Source organism: Rhipicephalus microplus, chromosome X, assembly GCF_043290135.1.
Source record: "Rhipicephalus microplus isolate Deutch F79 chromosome X, USDA_Rmic, whole genome shotgun sequence".
NCBI classification, from domain to species: domain Eukaryota; kingdom Metazoa; phylum Arthropoda; class Arachnida; order Ixodida; family Ixodidae; genus Rhipicephalus; species Rhipicephalus microplus.
In genome coordinates this window covers 64,490,441-64,512,344 of record NC_134710.1, presented here as the reverse complement: position 1 = coordinate 64,512,344, position 21,904 = coordinate 64,490,441, and the positions used below count along the sequence as shown (strand labels likewise).

The 21,904-nt window shown below is 42.9% G+C and overlaps 2 protein-coding genes across 3 annotated transcripts in view; both read right to left on the bottom strand.

The window, feature by feature from the left end:
* The window catches only part of LOC142775040 (uncharacterized), a 30,915-nt gene extending 25,944 nt beyond the window's left edge, over nt 1-4,971 (bottom strand). The window contains exon 1 of the mRNA XM_075876355.1: nt 4,905-4,971. The gene's annotated coding sequence lies outside the window, so the exon portion shown is untranslated. The remainder of the gene's footprint in view (nt 1-4,904) is intronic.
* The window catches only part of LOC119176713 (mortality factor 4-like protein 1), a 66,209-nt gene continuing 49,141 nt past the window's right edge, over nt 4,837-21,904 (bottom strand). For both annotated transcript variants that reach the window (XR_012886787.1, XM_075876991.1), the window contains exon 14: nt 4,837-4,971. The gene's annotated coding sequence lies outside the window, so the exon portion shown is untranslated. The remainder of the gene's footprint in view (nt 4,972-21,904) is intronic.

Here is a 21,904-nt window from a genome sequence, read left to right as displayed (position 1 = left end):
TAATAAAGTATCGCGCCCTAGTTTGTGCTCTGCCCGTTGGGGTCTGGAGAAGGCGATTTTCTTGCGCTAGTGGCTGGGCCTCAGATAATTCAATTGTGTTATGACGACCAAGCACCAGTAGTTTGTTGTTTGAAGTATTCGGCGCTAATCTTAGGGCTGTCTTGTAGGCCATTCTGATTATTTGGTTTGCTTTTTTCCTTCTCTTCCCTGTTCATAATTTGATACGGAAGCGAGTATGTAATACGACTGATGACGAGGCTTTTGACCAATTTTAGGGTATCTTGTTCTCTCATGCCTTTACGATTGTTTGTTATTCGCGAGATCATGCGTGAGATCTGTTGTACTGATGTTTTCAGTTGATTTAGTGTGTGCAGACATCTCTGATTAGCTTGAAGCCACAGTCCTAATATTCGTACGACATCTTTGTAAGAACTTGTGTTTTCTCAGACAGGCACAGGGAATTGTTTTCCAATTATGAGAAGCCAAAAAAACGTTTCTACCCATGTATTTTACTTTTTTGCAAGTTTTTCTGTAACCATTCGATTAGAAACTTTCCTGTTTTACTAATACACTGAATAAGCAATCTCAGTTATGTGTTTGAACTAGTGTTGTTGAAAGACATTTGAACCACAGCCAAGCTATGCACTGCAAAACTTTGTTGACTGTGCAGTAGGCATCCATTACAGCATACCTTGGTTCTGTGTGCACAGTTATGCGGATCAAAGAGTTGAGTGCCTAAATATACAGCTGCAGGAACATTGTCAAAAAGTAAAAACCATAAAGATGGTTCTTTGGCTTCTGATTGTCGAGAATGTGGTTGCCAGCCTCTGTTCGAGAAAACACAAGCTCTTGCAGCTCACCTTTATGATAGCACCAGGATTATCATTGAGGCTGCATGAACAGCTAAAAGAAGCCGGTGACATTAAACCTTCGATGTTCCTCTCTGTTAAAGAACTGGCTTACCTGTATTCGTTTTTTTTTTTTACAGTTTGTTTCAGTGCACTTTTACTTAATTTTTTTTTCCTACCATGCGCATGCTATTATTTTGAGGGGAGGCTATATGTTGTATGTTGTATAAAATTTCAATTGGAAGCCTGTGCTTGCCCTCGTGTCACTGGTGTTGCTTTATCTGCTGTTGTGCTGACTATTTTCAAATCTCCGCGCAGATGCATTGTATGCATGTTGAAATCGACACAGCGAAAACTTGAGGACGCAAGAAGAAAAAATACACACCACTATGTCTCGCAACTATCCTTATAAGAAAGCGCACCATTAGAAAGAAACCAAAGGTATCGAACTTACCTGATCTGGTAGACGCCAATCACAAAGTTTAGTCCTAAAAGGCTAGCACAGTGCAGAAATTTGAAGTGGAAAATGGGAGGAAATACGTCAAGTAATGTAATTTAAAAAGCCTTTTTACCGCATCTAATATGTGGGACATTTTTAGGAGAGATTTGTCATCAAAATTCGAGAGGGATGATGATACCGACATTCAGAATCGCTAAATTATGGATGCTCATTACGAAATGAGAACATTTACTCCGTTGTTATGCTCTGGTTGCACGGGGTGCTTGTGGAATAAAAGCTTGAGACCAGTTACATCTGTGTAATTTACCTGAACACGTTATCAAGGGCAAGAGGCAAGAAATAAGTGCGAGTGTCATTTAGGAAAGTGACACAACTTTCTTCCTTGTAAAGTACGAAACAGCTGCTGAAGTTCTGAACATGCTCGCTTGATGCATTGCGAAATTTAGCAGTGACAAAAAAAATGTCTGTATTAATTATTCTGCACAGCCAATACCCATGGCTGCTCGTAGGGCCTCGTCAGTCAGCCTCAACTAGAGAACTGACTTTTTAATTAGGGTAGAAGTATCGGCTTCAGAGTGTTTTGTGCAGGCTTGGTCACTCAAGAAAGGTTGGCGGGACACTTGTTTCAGGCCTCTGCTTAATCTGCAATCAGTGCCGAGTGTTGTTCTCATGTGATAACAATGTCACTAAAAAATTTGAGGCAGGTTTGCAATAGTGTTGCCAAGCCTCAAAGAAGTGATACTTTCCTTGTTTTTGTGTTATTAGTTCTTTCTTCCTCTTTTTCTTTTTATCTGTTATTCCTGTCTTCTTTCTTATAATTGATTTTATTGTCTATTTTAGATCTCATTCTATTTCTTTTTTTTTACCTTTCACCCTCACTTTTTGATTCTGTTTCTTCGTCATTCTTTCCATGCGACACCTTGCTCTTTCCCCACCTTTTTTCCCTGTTCCTCACTCTCGCTTATCTTTCCAACCCCCTTGCACACTACACTATGGAAAGCTATGATCAATTCTGCTAGCGTGTCTGTATAGCTGAGTGGTTGTTTTCGGATTGTTACTACATAGATTGGAATGCCATCTTGTTGAGAATTTTTTTTGCCAACATTTCGTTCTCTTTGCACTCATTCTCTAGTTCATCAGTCTTAATGCATTCCATGCTGGACGTATCGGTGCATGTGTACTGGGAGCGAAGCACAGCAGGACAAAGATAAACAAGAGGCCAAAGAGAGCATGTGCCCGTTCATGATGATAGTTATTTCTGTTTTCCCATTGCAAACCAATGCTCCGCTTAAACAGCTCCACTCTTAAAATATGAAAAAGGTTGTCACATGCACAATCTTTTACTATGTTCCAAATGATCTTCCAATTTGGTCTTAAGTGTGAGCACCGTCCGAGTATCAAAGCATTTTTTAGCGAAATAAAGGTATTTTGACCGTTTTGATCTATTCATCTAGCTAGCTGCCTAAGTCTGGGTGCTCGCGTGATTACCTCCTTTACTAGTATGTACCAAAACTGGCATATAAGAGCATAAGTGTACGACAAATGCGACTAACGTGTCAGGACGTGAATGACATGAAATACTTGTCGTGTAAATCATGAAACCCTTTCCCATACACATCGGGTGCATACCCATGAAATGCGGGCATGTCCAACAGGTTATGAGCCCACAGTAAGGCTTTGCCTTCTCAAGTATGGCTAAAACAGACATTGGAAATCTTACCATGATAACTTTAAAGAGCTCGCATCAAAAAAAAAAATCCACTGCCCGTTTCAGTGACGATTCCGGTGAGTAAAATATTTGTAGACCATAAAGAATAAAAATCACAATTAAAGTCAAAAGTGAACCCAGGCATTCTGTGAAGCAGCCAATTTCTACCCCAGAGTCATACAACTGCTTAAAGTTGCGTCCACCACGATGGATCAGGGGCTAAGGTGCTCACCTTTGACCGGAAGTTCGGGAGTTTGATCCCGGCCACGACAGTCGCATCTGTATAACTTGTTACCATGCAATAAGCGAGTATGCCTACAAACAGTTGCTATTAATATTGACGAAGCGTTAGTCACAACGAGCTTGTGCAGGCAGCATTCCAGCAAACACGAGCCACGCGAAGGTCGTCTTCTTTCACGCTGGCACATAGCTGGCGCCGCTTTGCTCCGGTACATACTATTTGCTTATATATGAAATCAGTGCCTTACAACGTCTCAATTATGAAAGCTTCATTACCACATGTGTTCAACTTTAAAGGAAAGATGTGCCTTATTTTTATCATGCTTCACCTTGTCGCAGGGAGCAGGAGAAGGTGCATTGTCATTTTTACTATGGTATACACTGTATTCTATTGCAGATAGATTTATTGTCTTCTCTGCTCTATAATGCACCCAAAAAACGCTCATACAATTAAAGCCTCCCATGTTAGGTTCCTTGTCTAGAACTGCATGCTTGCTTATGGCAAAGGGGCTAAGAAAGCATGTGTTCCTGGAAAACATCCATAAAGTGGCTTGTAACGAGCCCATAATCAATGTAACATTTCATATCACTACCATGTTGCACAAATGACTGGCTTTTGCCTTCTTGCTGAACGAGTTTGTAACAACAAAAAATTTGTAATTTGTTCACAGTAAGTATAAAAAAAGTCAATTTCTTCGATCTCTTACCTGTCAGCACCAAAGTAGAATGTAACATTTTTATGTGCCTTAAAATAAACTGACATTTATAACTCTGTTTCCTGTGTGGGTTTGTTTACGCCACACATGCAAGGACAGTTCATGTACAGTTCTAGCCATGTTTTGTGCAATGCATGCAGGAAATAAAAACAAACTTTCTGCTGCATGGTAAATGTATGACGAAGCAAGCCCTGTGGGGATTACAGCTCAGGTGACAAATTTCTAGCGCAGCTTTTTTCACGTTATAAAGATTTATGTGGTTGTATCAACAAAGAAACAAATAAAAACCGTTTTCAAGGTAACACACAAAACTGCATTAATGTCCTACTGAGTATAATTATTTTCTATTGGTATTACTAATTTCTCTAGTCTTTTTTCGTTATGTGTCTATGCTGAGCATCTTCTGATACACAATGGGGCAAAAACATCCTGCGTCTTCAGCTTCAATCAAGCTTTTTTTCTTTCTTTTTTTGCAGCCCTGCCTGTTCTACAAAAATTTTGTACAGTAGGCTGGTTAAAGATGAGACTGTGCTGCATTTGCCAAGACTGAATTATGCCATGCAGTTTCTTAATAAGAAAGAAATTAGTTAGCACCATAATTAAAAGATAAGGTGAAAATGGCAGACCTATGTTGTGTCTGTTGCTTTATCTCTAATTTATCCACAGTGTGTGCTACTAAGCACATTGTGAAAAGTGCTCCACACAATAAATGAGGGAGTTATTCATTTAAGAGTTTAGTATAGAAGCAGAAGCTTCACTTTGGTATGCATAGGTTCTATAACAAAAAAAAAATGATTATACCATTCTTGCAGGAAGTTAAAAGCATGCCAGCAATTCTAAAGCTGAAGAAGAAAGGACAGAGGATTCCAATAATGAATATATGTAATAGGATATCACAATCTAGTACATTTAAAATAAAGCGATATTCATACCCTGATTTCTTCTATGGCTTTGTTTGTGCCAGGGATGTATGCATTGTCCCTGTACTGCTGTGGCCATCTATGAAAAAGAGCAAAGAAAAACATTTTCTTCTATATAGTATAAGTACGTCCCAGGAACGAGTAGGGATTTGGTAACTAATTACCAATTGGGCTATCTTGAACAAAGAATTAACAGAGTATATGTGGTTGTTTCAACAGGGAAAGAGATAAAACCTGAGACGAAGGTTACAAGCAATGTTGCACATATATGCTGTCCTCAATGTAGTTATTTCCTTTTGTCAGGATTTATATACCAGTCATTCTTTAGCATGTGTCTATGCCAAGCAATCTTATGAGTCATAATAGAGTCAAAATATGCTGCGTCAAGTTAGGGCAATGTTTGTTGGGTCACATTGATCAAGTGTCTCAATGATTAGGCTGCATTTGCATAGACTTGATTTAGTCATGAATTTATGAGGACGACATTAATCAGCACTATGTAAAGAAAAGGTGGGGTGAAAATTACAGACACAGCATGTGTGTCCATAGCCTTCTCTTTATTTCATCGACAGCGCTGTTATTCCCTCCTAAAAAAGTAGTATTCGTTACTACACCTGCATACACATGTGCATGTGCCACCAAGCACATTCCAAACAAGTGCTTCACGAAAACTTTGTAAGTCATTCCTTTCAGAGCAAATTGCATCTGGTATGTAATAAGTACGCCACTTTTGCCACAAGTTATAAAAGCATATGCCAGCAATTCTAAAGCTGGACAGAAAGGAAATTTCTTTCAAGTGCTAGGTATTTAATTGGTGAAAAAATTTGAATATAGCTTTCTGAAAGAATCAGATTTGCAAGGAACTGCAGGGTTAGTACTGTTTAGTTAGTACTACAGATGACTTCAAGTACCCATGGTCTCACATCCCTTATAATGTGTACTGCGCACATACATGTGCATCGTCACTGCACAACAAAAATCATTGCAGTTGATGAATCGCGAAACCAAGTTTTTTGTATTAATTGCAGCTACATAAACTGCTTAGTTCATCTTGGGTTCCAAAAGATACACTTTGCACCCAGACATATATTGTTGCAAGAGATGTTTGTACTGCAAATGAAACTAGTCGTGCAAGGAATACGTACAGGGGATAATTAACAGCATGATGATGTGAAACCAACGAGACTATATGACATATATTATAGCCGAGTTTATTGTATGACTTAATTTTTATGGTTGATTTTTCCGGCGGGTGTAGAAAAGTTGTGAGTCGTTGAAAAATATTTTGTTGTATACAGTATAGCGGTGATATTCTACGCTCGCTCATTTCTTTCTTTTATATGATCGTGTTGGTGCCATGAAAATTCGATTGGCGCTGGCCGCGCTTTCATTAATGTTTGAGCAACTTCTAGATTGTTTTAGACCATTTTCGTGTACGGCACGTACTAGAGGTTACTAACACAGTTTTTATTACTGTGCTCCCAACGCGAGCCTCCGCGATAACGCTCGTTCCACTGACGGTTAGATTATTGGTGGCCGTGAACTACGTACTGCGAGTGTACGTGTGATCGAGGGAACTTGGTTTTCCGGGCACAAGTCAACTCGATTTGAAAGTTTCTTCTATAAATAGCGGATGACCGAATGGCATGCCGTCATATAAACACACATGACAAAAGATACTGCACGACTTAGATCGTCAGATGAGAAGCGGTTCTGAATGCCATGACCAATGGTATACCTCGAACTACGAACTGAACGCAAAGTGTGTGAGCTGAAGTGCGTTGGCAGGCTAGTTTGTTTATCATACTTGTATGTGCAGTGATGGAAGTGCTGCGCCAATTGCGCCAAACTGCGCCAAGACAGAAATGCTGCTACATGCTGCGCCAAATGGCTGTTTTTCGCGTATATTGCGCCATGCCTGCGCCGAGGCCAACGTTTTGTGACGCTCGCCTCCACGGCCAATGGTTCCGAAACCGAAACAGGGCCGGAAAAGCAGCCAAGCCAAGCCTATCTTCAGCCACTGCTAGTCGTGTGCGAAGCGTTGGCTAGTGGCCAGAGAACGTCGCACCAGTCACACGTGCTGGGCGCATTGGCCGTTCCGGCCATGACCTACTACACTCCTGACCTGTTCAGATAGCGGGGTTCCTATGGGAGCGCGTGTCCCCGCTCTCGTTCAATCGCTCGCCGTAGGTGGCGCTACCTATAACCTGTTCGTCTGCTACTGTGCGGCCGGCAGGAGGGCGACGGACTGATACCATGCGTCTGCTTCTGTGACAAACTGCCTATACGTGTGATTGTTTTTTGCTGAAAAGGCTAACGTGTGCTATGTGTTACATTTTAGTAGTTAGGCTATACTGGTTGATTGACTTCTAAAGCTGTATATTTGCGTAGAAATGTCTTGCTGCATGGTTGTTTTTGCCATTCCAGCCTAAAAAAACTTCAATTTAGTATTCATAAAGCTTTTGACTAATAATGTACTCATTGGTAATAGAATATCAAACTGATTTTAGGTTGTTTAGGACGCGTCAGGTGAAACGCAGTGCCCCTGTTGAGCACTTACCTTGGACACTCGCCCTGGACAGGTGTTACACTTGTAGTCAATTGATAGAAGAGAATAATGCACATACGCCCACGGACGCATATCAAGGAGAGACACAGGAATTGAAGCTTTAACTCTTACTGTGACCTACACAACAAAAATTGTGCGTCAAATTTCGCTACGGGAGTTTGTCTGCTGGAACGGGGAGCGCTGGCCGATGCGCGTTTCTATGATTTTATATGTCCGTGCGATGAGACGATATGGTAAAGGCAGTGATGTGCCTATCGAGGGCAACACATTGCGACCCCAATAAAGTTTTTATCGTCATCATTATCATCATCTTGTCGAGCATAGTTAATAATAATAATAATAATAATAATAATAATAATAATAATAATAATAATAATAATGTTTTATTTTTCATCAATAGTTTGATGAAGGACAGCGGCAGGTAAAAGCTGCTCTTCGAAAGAGGCAGCTTGACATAGGCCCACAGACGCCTTTAGCACGACAGCACTGGCAAACAGTTAGCAATGTTATCTAAGCAACAATTACAAAAATATCAAGTTCAAATTCTAAAAATAAAAATAGCAACCATGATAACAATGTAGCAACTGCAAAGAAATCTTGAAAACTATACATGTGTATATCGTGCAATTGAGTTCGGGTACAGAGTAAGAAATCTATGCCAGCTTTCACATATTTATCAATTAACGTAGAAACTGTGTAGAACAACCTATCTGTGGAGTAGTTTGTTCTCGAAGTTTTTATTTTCCATGTTTCTTTATGTCATGTTTCGAACAAATTATTTGGCTGCAGTTTCGAGAGGTCGTACAAATAATGTCGACTTTCTTGAAATTGACGCCTGACCACCAATGCTAACTTAAAATCGTAGAGACGATGTAGGGGTGGTATTCCAGCCTGTTGAAACAATTCACTTCTGCGAGCATCATACGACCAGTAAAAAATTATTCTAATATACGTCTTTTGCATCAGGTACAGTTTTTGTAAGCGCGTGTTAGTCGTAGTCCTTCATACCAAGAAACAATAAGCAAGATGCCAACAGAACAGTCATTTATAAAGTAAGAATTTTACCTTGTATAGTAGAACAGTTTTGCCACTGTACACCGTGCCCTCTACGCGAGATAACTGACCCAGCACACTGTAAATGCGATCGTTTCAAAGCATATTGCTCGAAAATGTAACTCCAAGAATTTTTATACAATTTACTAACTCAATAATAGTATCGCCATACTTGAAATGTATGTTTTCATTAACAGACTTATTTTTAGGGCGGAATAGTACCGCCTTTGTTGTACTAGTGGTTATGTTTGATTGATAGCGCCCAAGGGCGACACCCGCAGTTGGGGCGCGTACACATGCTGAAAATGTGCCATTATACTCGTTTGTCAATGAAAAGCAGATCCCTCAAAGTGATATCAAGGTTTCTGCTAAAAGAATTTGGCGAGTGTATGCGTGTGATTCGAGCAATGTTACAGCACTTCAAAATGAAACAAAACACATTTGTCGCTTTACTTATGCGTGCCACAATATGCCAGTTAAAGCTGATGTTTCAAACAAAGTTTCTGCACTTTCGAAGAATATCCTACTTGCTGGCACACAGTGACGGCTTGTGTCTGCAATAAAGAAAAACATATGTACGCGTACAGAGCTGCGTGCATTTGGGTCATAGTTCAATAAAATGTGCTAGCAAGGTTCTGGGCGCGTACATGATACAATGGAGGCATGCAACTAAACTTTTAAAATCTTGCGAGATTTTGGCTTTTCGGCTATTCTCTTTCTCTTTCCTTCTTTGGCTGTTTTGTCCCGCACGTAGTTTGAGAAGAAAGGACGGCTAAATTTTTGCAACACTAGCCGCGCCATGGCTTCTCGGTGCTCGCTAGTAGCGCCTTTATGGCTGAAAAGAGGGTTCAAGGCCACTGCAGGTAGCACAGTTTGCACAAAAAGTGCCATCGGCCTCTTTTTGGAAATGGCCAATGGCGCAAATGCTTCCGCGGCCCTTTCTAGAGTGCTCACAAAGGAAAGAAATGAGATCGTTGGGTATGAAAGCCCTCCCCTGTCTAAATTAAATATCACAGCAGTAGCTGGTCCAGATGAGCTGGGAGCCTTGATTTTGCCGATGCAGTCGTCGCAAGTAATGCAATCCTCAGCTGCTTTCACCAGGAAGCCCGCTATAAGGCCAAGCGTGCTGGCCCTTATGCCTGGCTGTGGGGCACCTGTGGGAAGGTAGAAATGAAAAGTGTGCAAGAATTTTATCAGTATATAGATAAGCATGCATGATTAAACCGACACGTGTCCGTATACAAAATATGAGAAATATATATATATATATATATATATATATATATATATATATATGTATATATATATATATATATATATATATATATATATATATATATATATATATATATATATATATATATATATATATATATATATATATATATATATGGATGTTAATGCGCTTTCAGATAACAACTGTTGCCCCACCGCGGTGGTCTAGTGGCTAAGGTACTCGGCTGCTGACCCGCAGGTCGCGGGACCGAATCCCGGCTTCGGCGGCTGCACTTTCGATGGAGGTGAAAATGCCGTAGGCCCGCGTTCTCAGATTTGGGCGCACGTTAAAGAACCCCAGGTGGTCGAAATTTCTGGAGCCCTTCACTACGGTGTCTCTCATAATAATATGGTGGTTTTGGAACGTTAAACCCCACATATCATCAAGATAACTGTTCATTCAGCCGACGTTTGCGTCGGGAGAGCCCCGTCTTTTTCAAGGTATAATAATATTTACACATTTTCCGCGTCGATTTATAGCTTGTCACGACAGGAGGGAAGAAGTCCGGAGAATAGTATAAACAACAACATAAAAAAAACTGAGGGAGAAACGTTTAAAAATAAAAAAAAATCTAGGAGAAGAAGCAAGAGAAAGACGACGGGATTAGGAAGGGACAGCATCTCAAGAGAGTAAGGCGAACGCAAACGAGCCATGCCATCATCTGTGTGCCAGTTATGACAGCGATTCAAAACCGCCGAAAATTTCTTCCCCGATTGCGGGAAAGGGACGTCGGTTAGTCGAGTTGTGTGGGCGCCTGGTGAAAGCATGTTATATTTTTAAATGTAAGCCATAGTACCTGCTTGTACCATGGACTTATCGTTACATACATACACAGTATAACTGATTGAGAAGCATGTTTTCATCTACATCGTGCACTGACGCAAACGCTGCCTCACGCGGCTTGCATGTAACACAGTAAGCAGCGCAGAGTTTATAATATATGCATAATATCGTATAGTGGGGAATTGTTGGACGGTGTGTAATAATTTTTAAATAATGTAAATCATTCCATTACACGGAATCAACGAGATATGAAAAGCGCACCACGGCAAGTCTGCAGGGCTTCTAGATGTGGCCGCATCGTCTGGGTTATAGTAGCAGATGTCGATGCCGCGCACTCGCCTGACGACCCTTGATTCTGGTTTACTAGCGAGTGCATTTCCAGAGGTTGTCCGGCTTGCTTTACTGCTGTGGAGCACGACGCCTGCCTTGCACTGGGCGATCCAAGAGGAGACGTTGTTTGCTCTGTACTGCCGCTTGGTGATGAGTGCATCATTCCCATCACGAGGACTTTCTGCAGTGATGAAAGCGCAGCACGGGCGTCTGTCTGATCGTTGCTTCCTTGAAGCTGTCTGATGGTGGAAAAAAGTGCTTCGACAGGGTCACTGGAGAATTTGGCAGTCAACACGTATAGGAAACCTGAACGGATGAGAAATTGTGTGCACTGTACTGTGGACATTGTGGTCAGTTGGAGAGCTTCGTATGTTTCAAGAGATATGAATGCCCTCTTATGTGGTGCCGCGGCTTTCCATGCTGCGAAAAAGGGCAGAAATTCCTGCTCCAGCCATATCAACCTGAAAATAAAGCAGTTTATTGTAGAAAATATGAAACCTAGCGGGATAAATGGAATGTACCTGTCATCATCTGGGGAACTGAACGGCATCCTGTTTTGGTCCCGGCTTACTACGTGGAAGGTTGTATTTCTTATGTTGTGTATGGTGAACCATTTAAATATCATTTCCATCAGCTCGATGGTTGGCAGGCAGTCTTCAAACCCGAAAATGCCAAATCTGCGGCCGTATTGTAAGAGGTATCGTAAGGCCGATGTCACCTAGAAACCAAGGAGACGCGACATATTAAAAATGATCGGAATTATTTAGAGAGAGGTTTCTAAGCTTGGACGTTCGTATACAGCAAGTGAGACGAGTTACAAGTGGCACTGCAGTCATCAATAACGTGCACTTTTAAGTGAGTTTGTGTTAGTGAACATATATTTATAGAAGCTCTAATGATACGTAATTATTGTGTGGTAAGCAATACGCGCAGGTACATTCGTTAAGAAAGGGAAATTGTATGTTCAGATAACCATGCGCTGTTAGCAGCAGCAGTAGCAGCAGCTCATGTGCATGTTTTTATGTGACCATACTGATAAATATGTTAGCAGTTATATACGTATTGAATTACATTTTCACCATTTGCTTCCGTTTGGGTTCTACAAACAAATAAACCAGAAACTAACATGAATATTCACGTATCGTTTGCGGTGAATTACTATTAAAAGGCAGTTTTTGTACTGCTTCATTTGAACGAAAAGCTGCAAAATTTTTTCTGCTTCTGCATGAACATTCACTTGACGTAATATGATGTAAAATGAGTTGTGGCGTAATATTAGCGCATAAAAGTTTGCCCGAGCGCGCCAAAGAATTTGAGAAGTATAAACGTCACTACTGATAGAAAACTGCGAGCATGATTCTAGCTCAATTAGATGTATTTTTTTGTGTAATACAGGTTGCAGGAAGCATACATAATTTACAGCTAACGAAAAGGCATTTCCTGCATGACCTGTGTGCGTCACGCATTGTGATGTCTACAAGGAATACAGAGAATCTGGGAGTGTGTGACACTAACGCTAAATGGGTTTACACCTTTTCTTATACATGCCTGTGGAGAGAACACTTCAACGGCCCTCTTCACGCTTAATTTCTCGAAGTTCGTCGGGTAAACGTGCTTCTGCGTAAGGTTCCGAACAAGCTTGAACGACGACTGTTTTTCTGTTATGTCCAGCAACTTTCTCAAATACGTGGGGCTGTAGTAATGCCCATTGTTGAACAGAACGCGTTTGGTGGACAACATCTGGTTGCGGAGATTTTTCAGGATGTGGCAGTGGTCAAAAGAAAGGAAGAGCCTCCGATTCATATCCATTGGATGTCTGCAACAACAACAAAAAAAAATGAATAAATAAATTGGAGAAAGGCGGCGTTTGCGGTGTGAATAATTAGTTGCATATACGGTTTTCTGTTTTTTACCAAAGTAATGTAAATGTTAGCCATTCGAAGGACGTGTGCGTTGTTAATTATTACCTTATTATAAAATTTCTCCACTCATGCCATGATCCTGCAGGTCTGTGTGTGTGTTTTATTGAGATTACCTACACCTTAAATCTTCCGAAACTTTAAGTATACTCACCCATTCATACAGTCGCATGCAGGTGCGCATACATTACGCAAACGCGTAACGTCAATTGATTTGTAAAGACGGGCTATTTACAGCGATTGTACTGTTGATAGCAATCTTGTTATGGACACGGCTTTCTTATATGGCAGCGCTGATTAAAAAAAAAGAAGGGGGGGGGGGGGGGGGGGGCTCTGATGCTGATACAGGCTTTTTTTTTTGTGCGACCAAGTCTTTTGTTTTTTTTTTCACTCAAACACGGCATGCATGCGCGTGCATACATTGATTGATAGATATGTGGGGTTTAACGTCCCAAAACCACCATATGATTTTGAGAGACGCCGTAGTGGAGGGCTCCGGAAATTTCGACCACCTGGGGTTCTTTAACGTGCACCCAAATCTGAGAACGCGGGCCTACAACATTTCCGCCTCCATCGGAAAAGCAGCAGCCGCAGCTGGGATTCGATCCATGCATACATTGAGGGCACACTGCGAATACATATAAAAAAATATTTACACTAGGCATTGCGCACAGCTTAATGCGAGCTGAGAGCAAAAATATATACTTAGCAACTTACGGCACAACTGGCATCATACGACCATTCCCTAACATGGTGAACATCTTTTTGTTCGAAGCGTGGTTGTCAGCTACAAGTCGGACCACTTGGAATCCTGCTTCTTCGATGGACTTAATTACTTCAAGTGTTAGTTGATGCAGGTGGTCTCCTTTTACTGACTGCGTGAAATAATATCCCACGGGTAGCCTGAAAAAGATAAAAATTAGCAGTATTCTGTAGCGTCGGTGTCAGCTGGGCTTAAAATCTCACTCCGTTGGAGAGAGGAGGAGAGCCAATTGCTCATCGCGAGTGCTTGTCAAATAAGTGCACAATGCTAAAGTTGACTTGCCGGGGGAAAGGGGGGGGGGAGCCCTCCTTAAAAAATAGAAGACGACTCCCCCTGCCCCTCCCCAGACTTTCAGCCCTGGTCGCGGAATAGCACATCATTGGTTAATTAAAGACAACGTTTTCTTTTTATATCTATAGGTGGGGTTAGTCTTTCAGTCACAGCGAAACGTATAGTGATAGACAAAGTGATGATTCACTTACGTGTAGTGCGTTGATAAGCCTACAAATACAAAGGCGAGAAGGTGTGTGGCCAGCTCGTTCTGAATGCCCACTTCTTTTTCTAGGCCTCCCATTTCGACTAGGCCATGGACTTTGTCTCCTTTTTTTTCGTACGTCAGTGCTTGCTTTAAAGACATTTCATCCACAATCAAAGAGCCCATTTTTTCCTAACAAAAAAAATGGGGGGGGGGGGGAATTCACTGTTAACAGACATGCGTTATATATCGGCGGAGACAGTTAATTATATAAATAACCTTCTTTGTTGTTCCGTACATGACCCATAATTTAACAGAAATGATTAGGGTTTAGAGCAAACATAGCGCACTGCCGTATACTCTTAAACAATACATCTTACGTTCGAGTAATCCTTGCCACAGGTCTGGTCCCTGTTTATTCACTTTAAATCACTTTTCATTCGGCTATACTAGCATGTATTTTGATCAGTCAAACACTGCCGCGTGCGCTGCTTCCTTCGTTATTCGCGTGCATATTGTAAATAATTCTGATCGAAGTAACGTACCCGTTCGGACAAGTGTGTGCTTTCCGTGTGCAGCCTTTGCTTCATTAGCGACGAAACAACTGCTCCAGTACAGTAGCCAATGTAACGCTTCAGTGTCATGCGACTTGGAAGGGTGAGGCACCCAGACCTCCGCAACATTTCGTACCCGCAGGGTGATTTAGCTTGCCACATTATGGCCTGCCTGATGGTCACCTCTTTCCAACGGTGATTTTTCTCACGCAGGCATTGCAATTGCTCCTTCAAAAATTCAGCCTTCTTGTCGTTCTCGTCCAGCATTTCCTGATGATGAAAGGGCAGTTGAAATGCGTAAATCACGCGCAAGATAACATACTGGAAGAAAGCGGAAGTGCAGGGGAGAATGGAAGCTTGACCCGCTGAAACATCGTAGAGCAGGGAATGCCGGCGCATCCAACAATTCGACATTTACGTACTGGACTTGCCCTTGTCAAGACAAGTTTAGATGTTGTGGGAGAGTGAGCAAACGTTCACACACACGCTACTAAAGGAGGCTGTTGCTGTCCTGACAAAGAATAGTGCACCTGATTGTCGAAACCTTGCATTTGGCATCATTCCTTATTCAACAATTCATAATCGCGAGAAAAGATATGCGTTTACTCTTAAGACAATAATAGATGTTTCATGTCACCACGTGGACATTCAATTGCAGCTATGCTACATTAATGAATTGCGCAACTTCAGACTTGCGTCATGTTCAGTAACCGGCCACCGACTCACACATACGGACTAGCGGAAACTGTTCACTTACACTTTCCAAACCATTCCTTCCTTTTTGAATGCAATGCTGCTCGCTCAAGTTTATAAGGCAGACATCACATGTGCGTCAAGCGTGGCTTCCTGTACGAGCATAAACCGATCGGCCCATAGCACCAACACAACACAGCTTGCAAATTACTGTCTTTCCAGTTGTCAGTCCAATGTCCCTAATTGTTTGCGACGACAGAAATTTGAACTCGTTGTTCGCAGGATAAAGGAATAAACTCGGGGTGCGCCAATCACGCAAGGGGGTACACACCGACCTTCGTATCTTAAACACTTGCTCATGTGCGCGCTTACCCACCAACCTTCTTTTATTCCGTGTCCTTATGTCAGGCCTACACCTTCGTATGACCAGAAAGATTGCCAGCATCGGCGTACACTAAAATGTCACGTAAATTTATATGAAGAAGAAAATCTATAAACAGAGTTTCTCTCGAGCAGACATCATGACAGCGGACTTGTCATCCTTAAGGCTATAATTGTATTTCAGTCTTTCAGAAAACAAGCCTGCTTGTCGAAACGCCGCCTCGAAACAACTTTGCTAAAACTACTGATTAAGCGAGTTGGTTCATGATTATTTTCAGTGTTTGTGTGTGTGTAAACAGCGATTAAAGAATGGGAACAACCCCTGTTCACAGGTTTTTTACTGCAAGCTTCCATCCTCCCCTTTCTGACGTTTCTTACAAAAAAGTATAGGGACACTAAGTTAATAGACTGATAAATGAGTACCTGATAATTCTCTATCGTTCCTGTTCCGATCATACGACTATTAGAACAGAAAAAATTAAGACTAGGTTTAATGTTCTGAGTTTGGCGAACAATCTTCGACACGTGCACGTCGCTTTATGTTGCGTCGCTCCTTGTGTACTTGGCCGCATTGGCTGAGAACATTTCTTTGAAACTTGCTACTTCAGACCTTGCATCTACTAACACAGCAGTCTTAGACATTACCTGAGGCCGTCAAAGTATGACGTCACTGCTAGCCGATGCGCGAGAACTTAAGGGTAGCATCGCCACCTTTACAATCTCTTATAGTTTCGAGAATTCCTTCGCTCACCGGACGTCCTCTCGTAGTACGGGTGATGTTGATAGAATTGACTTACTCCTAAATTGTTATTATGTTCAGAGTCATTTAAAATTAAGTGCGAATATAAAAGGATTAATATAACATTCGTCCACTGACGTAACTGCGTACCTGCAGCGTTAGAGCGCCATTCGCCTCGGCGAGGGCTTTCATCTCGAAAAAATCTTTCTTTAGCTTCTCTAGCTGTGAATGCAAATTACTGTTCATTTCTTTCAGCCTGCTGCACTTCCGCCGCAACGTCTTAGTTGCCGCGACCAGGGAGCGCATCTTCTTCAAACCGATCGACGTTTGCGACGTCATGGAGCGCCGCACTGGCCTCTTCTGGTGTTCCCCTTGTATAACTGAACTACAGTCCTCCATGTTGTCCTGACTTGATGGAAAATGCAACCACTCGGCCTCTTGTGCAGTTTCAATTGGGTTTTCAGAACTATATACTTCCCCAGGCTCCGCTGATGCTCGCTCTTCTTGAGAAGAATCTGCGTTGGACGTTCCCCTGTTAAGCCGAAAAAATAGCGAAGCATGACAGATATATTGTCCCGCTAAACGCATAAGGGAATACTGCTAACATTATTCTTATCCGTTGTTGTGTTAGACTTCAAGTTTTACTTACAGTATTTTTACTTGTATGGGTGCCAGCGTTGTTTCCCCCTGCGTTCGTTTTAGCCGCTTTTTCCGCGGCATTGGATCTTGCCCACGTGGATCAGGAGAAGCGGGAAATAAGGAAGGCACGGCTGTGGGCTTCAACATCTTCCTTTTCGTCACTGTTCTGTAATCTTCAGCGGTAAAATGCAGGCTGCATACCTTCGACCGGTCGCTGGGCTCCCAGCGATGCTTTCCTGAACCTTCATCAAAGGTAAAGGCGTATACGCATGGCTAGCAAGATTGCAAAATAACAGTCCATAACACCTTTTTTGTAATTAATTTTTCCAAAATGTAACAAGCCAAATGGGGAGGTTAAGAAAAAGCATAGCCACGATTTTATTCTGGGGAAGTACCTGTATACCCATTTAGTGCATTTTCATATTTTCTCGCAGCCTTTGTAAATGTCTTTTTAGATGACTACATTCGTCGATTGATGTTTAGTGATGGTACGTGGTCGAGTCCAGTGGCATACTTGAAGCCCTTTATTCGAAGAGCTCATTGGCTATACAAGGTTTCATAACAAAGCTGAATTTCCTAATGGCTGCTCAGTAACGAAGCGCGACCCAATACGACAGAGCCGAAACCGAGGCGCACTTGAGCGCCTTGGTCTTGGTTTAGAGCGCAAACCTCTAACCTGTACAATGACTCCGCCGTTGACGACGATGACTTCAGTGGTTTTTGTTCTTTTGCATTCTCCAAAACGAATCTTTGTCATGCATGATGTAATCTCAGATGCAGCACGCACATAAATAGAGTATCTGTCGCTGATTATTCCAGGTTCCTCATTTCGGTTTCACCGGCTGGGTCTCTTAACCCTCACAGAGCCGATGGGCTCATTGCACGAAGGACTTCAATTATGTCATTATACCCGACCGCCTGCCAGCCCTATATAGAGTGAACAGTTAATCGCCACATTTCGTTACCGGCGTAACGTTTCTAATTACCTTAAGTAAGCTTATACAGAAACGAACAAAGCTGTATGGGAAGATAGAGGTTTGAGATGAGAAATACATTTGACCAAATTCGGTCGCTAACTTCAGTGACACCCAGTGTTCAAGAGTTGTCCATCGCTAAACACACACACACACACACACACACACACACACACACACACACACACACACACACACACACACACACAGAGAGAGACAAACTGTGGAGGCAGCACGTAAATATTTCATATCATTAATTTTTTTATGGATTTCGGCGGCATTTGTTGAGGCAGCCTTCGGGAAGGGTGCTCGAACCCCTCGCAACCCACCGCTACGCATTTTTACATAATTTACAGATTTCGTATATTTACTTTTTTCTTGTGTGCTATATTTAAATTTCTTGGCACTATTTGTGGAGCCTGCCATATTAGCCGCGGTACTTTAAAAAAGCTTTCATGTTTTTTAGCTCAGTGAATTAGCATAACACACGGAAATAAAGTTTACTAAAGCACCCTGGTGCTTCTTGCTAGCTTGCAACTCGTTCTGAATTGAAACGACTCTCAAAAACACAAGACTCACCTTTTCTTCCAATTGCCTCGATCCATTCTTCCCGTATGTCTGTGGCAGGAAACTCGTGAAAACTTACTTTACTTTGTTTGCCTTGTTCCGATTTGCAATATGGCACGCAGCAATACACCATACTTACATTTGAGGTGTCAGCTCATCTAAAAAAAAAAAAAACTGCACGCGGCCACTATTAGAGCTGACTACTGCAGCTATCTGCCGTCTGCAAGTTTCTGCACACGACCTACTGTGTTTCTGCGTATCTTCTGCAATTTGTGTATGCGTATCGTCTGGAACCATCGTGATTCAGTGTGAACAATGAATGCCTAACAATAGTTTTTTTATCTCGTTGGACTACGTTTTCATTCAAGAAATATTTTCATAATAAATTTTCCTTCATTTGTAGAAAAGTTCCCGTCTGCTTGCCACTGTGACCCTTTGTGTGCTTTTTTTACGGTTCTATTTCTGCTTCAAACGTCCACACGAATGCAGCCAACTCTGACGAGGAATCATATCGCTTTATTTGCCATATTTTACACATTCATACACAATTCATGCACAATAAGAACGATTTGCACTGCCACAGCGATGGCTGAAGCAGACGACAGCGAACAGGTGCTGCCTAGCGCCACGCCGCTCGTAGGTGACGGCCCTAGCGGCAGAAGGTATGAACTAGAACGTGGGCGCTGGAAGAGGTGCTCTCTGGGCAGGTCAGGAGTGTAGTAGGTCATGGTTCCGGCAGGCAACGAAATGGCTTTTACGAGGAAAGGTAAGCCTTTCCATTACATTATGCTCGGCGGCGCCTTCCTCCTCTTTTCTCCGGGGGAACGCGTTTTCGTTCAAAGAGCGCGCCCCTCCGCGGGCGCTCTCCCCTCCTCTCCCGCCTCTCTTCTAGGAAGAGAACGCATGCATCCTTTCCCCCTCCGAGCTAAACTCGTTTCCTTCGCTAGCCCCGCCGCCGGCGTGCGTTTTCTGGTCTGCTGCGCGCGTGACCGCTGCGACGCGCGCGCAATTCAAACCACTCGCTGGCAGGCAGCCAGCGGGCACACGCTTGCCACGTGTTCCTCGCGCGCGCCGATCGTCTTCGGCGCGCCGCGGGGGCGTGGCACAACCGCTCGCTTTGAGCGGGGACCATGGGGGTCTTCGACCTCCGGTCACGATGGAGAGGCCACAGCTCCGTGGGCCCTGACCTCGTCAGCGGCACTGAAGAGTGGCCCCCTTGTCATGAAAGGCACCGTCCATCTCGCGGCGTGGGGCCGCGAGATACGTCGCGTCCGCACGGTGCTCAGGGCGTCGTGCGGAGGCGGCACCCTTGTCCGGGTAGGGCCGTTCAACCGAAACAATATAAGACCCGTCCTCTTCCCAGGGGCGGGACCCTTACCGGGTTGAACGTAATTGGATGATGAAGGGTTGATGAGTGACATGTACTCTGGGACGAGGCGCTTTCGAGAGCCAACTCCTCTTCCTTTCTGACAACGGTAGGTAAGCCTGTGACATGTGTCGTTGACGCCTGTTTTGTGTTGGCTGATGTGGATATAATGCTTGAAAAGTTAAAGTTGAAGTGTTCGAGCCTCCGATTGTTATTCTTTGTAAAACCCTTGATATTATTGTGCTGTTAAACCTACTGTTTATTGTCGCGTTTTTGACGCACATTTCGTGCTGTTTTTGGGCGCATTTGCTTTGGATGTTCCTTGCTGTGACACCAGTAGCCCCTAAAAGTACCGGAATTATTGAGGGGCTCGTCTTTTCTTTGTTCGACATAAGTCCTATTTTTATATCGCACATTATTAGCTCTGAACTGACGTGAACAAAAATATAAAATGCACGAGTGCCAATAGGTGCATTTATTAGCAAGTTATTCGTGGAGACTTGTATTGCGGGATCACAGCTCATTATTTTACATTGTTTGTTTGCGATTTGTAACTGCCTCCACGCAGCACGGTTCAGCGCAGTAGCGGCAGTAGTTCGTACGAAGTGACCGTGCGGCATCAGCAGCCACGTGTTATGTATTGATGTGCGCATGAAGTTAATATCGTGTAACCTTGATATGGGCCATATCGCGTTTATCTGTACTGACTGAACTCATAATATATCGAATTTTGGATTTTTTAAAATTGGTCGGTAGCATATGAAACGCGGTTGTGAAAATTAACAGCGCCCCTGTCGCCGTAGATTTTTATATAATCATAGCATTGTATAATGATATTACCGCGCCTTGCGATACCTATTTCAATTATTCTTTGTGCTATAGTGTGGCAGCGCATCACCAAGCAGGGAACACCAGAGCTTGAAATCAGTCGAATATCCGAGTGGGCAATTGACCTTTAAAGTACATCGGTTGCGGCGGAGCGGTGTGCACGGAGAAGCCAAACGAGAACGCAGCGGGGTTTGATGTCGGTCGGAATTGCGCCTCTTAATATGTAAGCAGTCGTGCGCACTTGTACCAGGCAGGACTGAGCGCGAGCGTCTGAGGGTAGTGGGACGTAATCAGGCGCAACATGCCCGACTTTCCGTTTGCGGAGAGGCGCCTTTATACTCTAAAATAGCCAAAGACTTAGACTCTAAAGACTTAGACTCTAAAAGACTTAGACTCTAAAATAGCCAAGGAGTTCCAGTGTGGTAGGAAGAAGCTATCATACATAATTTCAGATGGCCTAGGTCCATATTTACGAAGGCAGTCACAGATGAACTGAACAGGCCACACACATATTATACAATTCAGATCGACGAAACACCGCTCCCAGAGCAACGCCGCCAGCAGCTGGACGTGATGGCCAGATATTTTTCTGATACACAAAGCGTGTTGTTGTTGAGCATTTGCGCTCTTATCACTTGGGCTCTGCAACAACAGAAATCTTGCTGGCACATGTCAAAGAAGCCCTGCAAGATTTGCCTGCAAGGAACATGCTCTGCTTTTACAGTGACGGGCCCAACGTCATGCGAAGTTTGAAAAAACGTTTGAAAGAAGATGTGAATCCAGCTTTGCTGGACATTGGTGAATGTAGTTTGCACAAGGTGCATAATGCATTTGCAAAAGGTCTCGAAGCATTTGGTGATACTGTAGAAACAACGTTGCTTGACATATATCACTTTTTCAAAAATTCAGCCGTACAAAGTGCTACGCTGAAGGCAACACAGAGATTCCTAGGCTTGCCTGAAAATGTCCTTCTGCGGCATGTGAGCTCGCGATGGCTGACGCTGAGTTCAGCTTTGGATCGATTTATCCAGCAACATGAAGCTGTCAAGGAAACAGTTCTGGGTGCCCAACAAAAAAGTCGAGCGGGTGGCAATATTTATAGG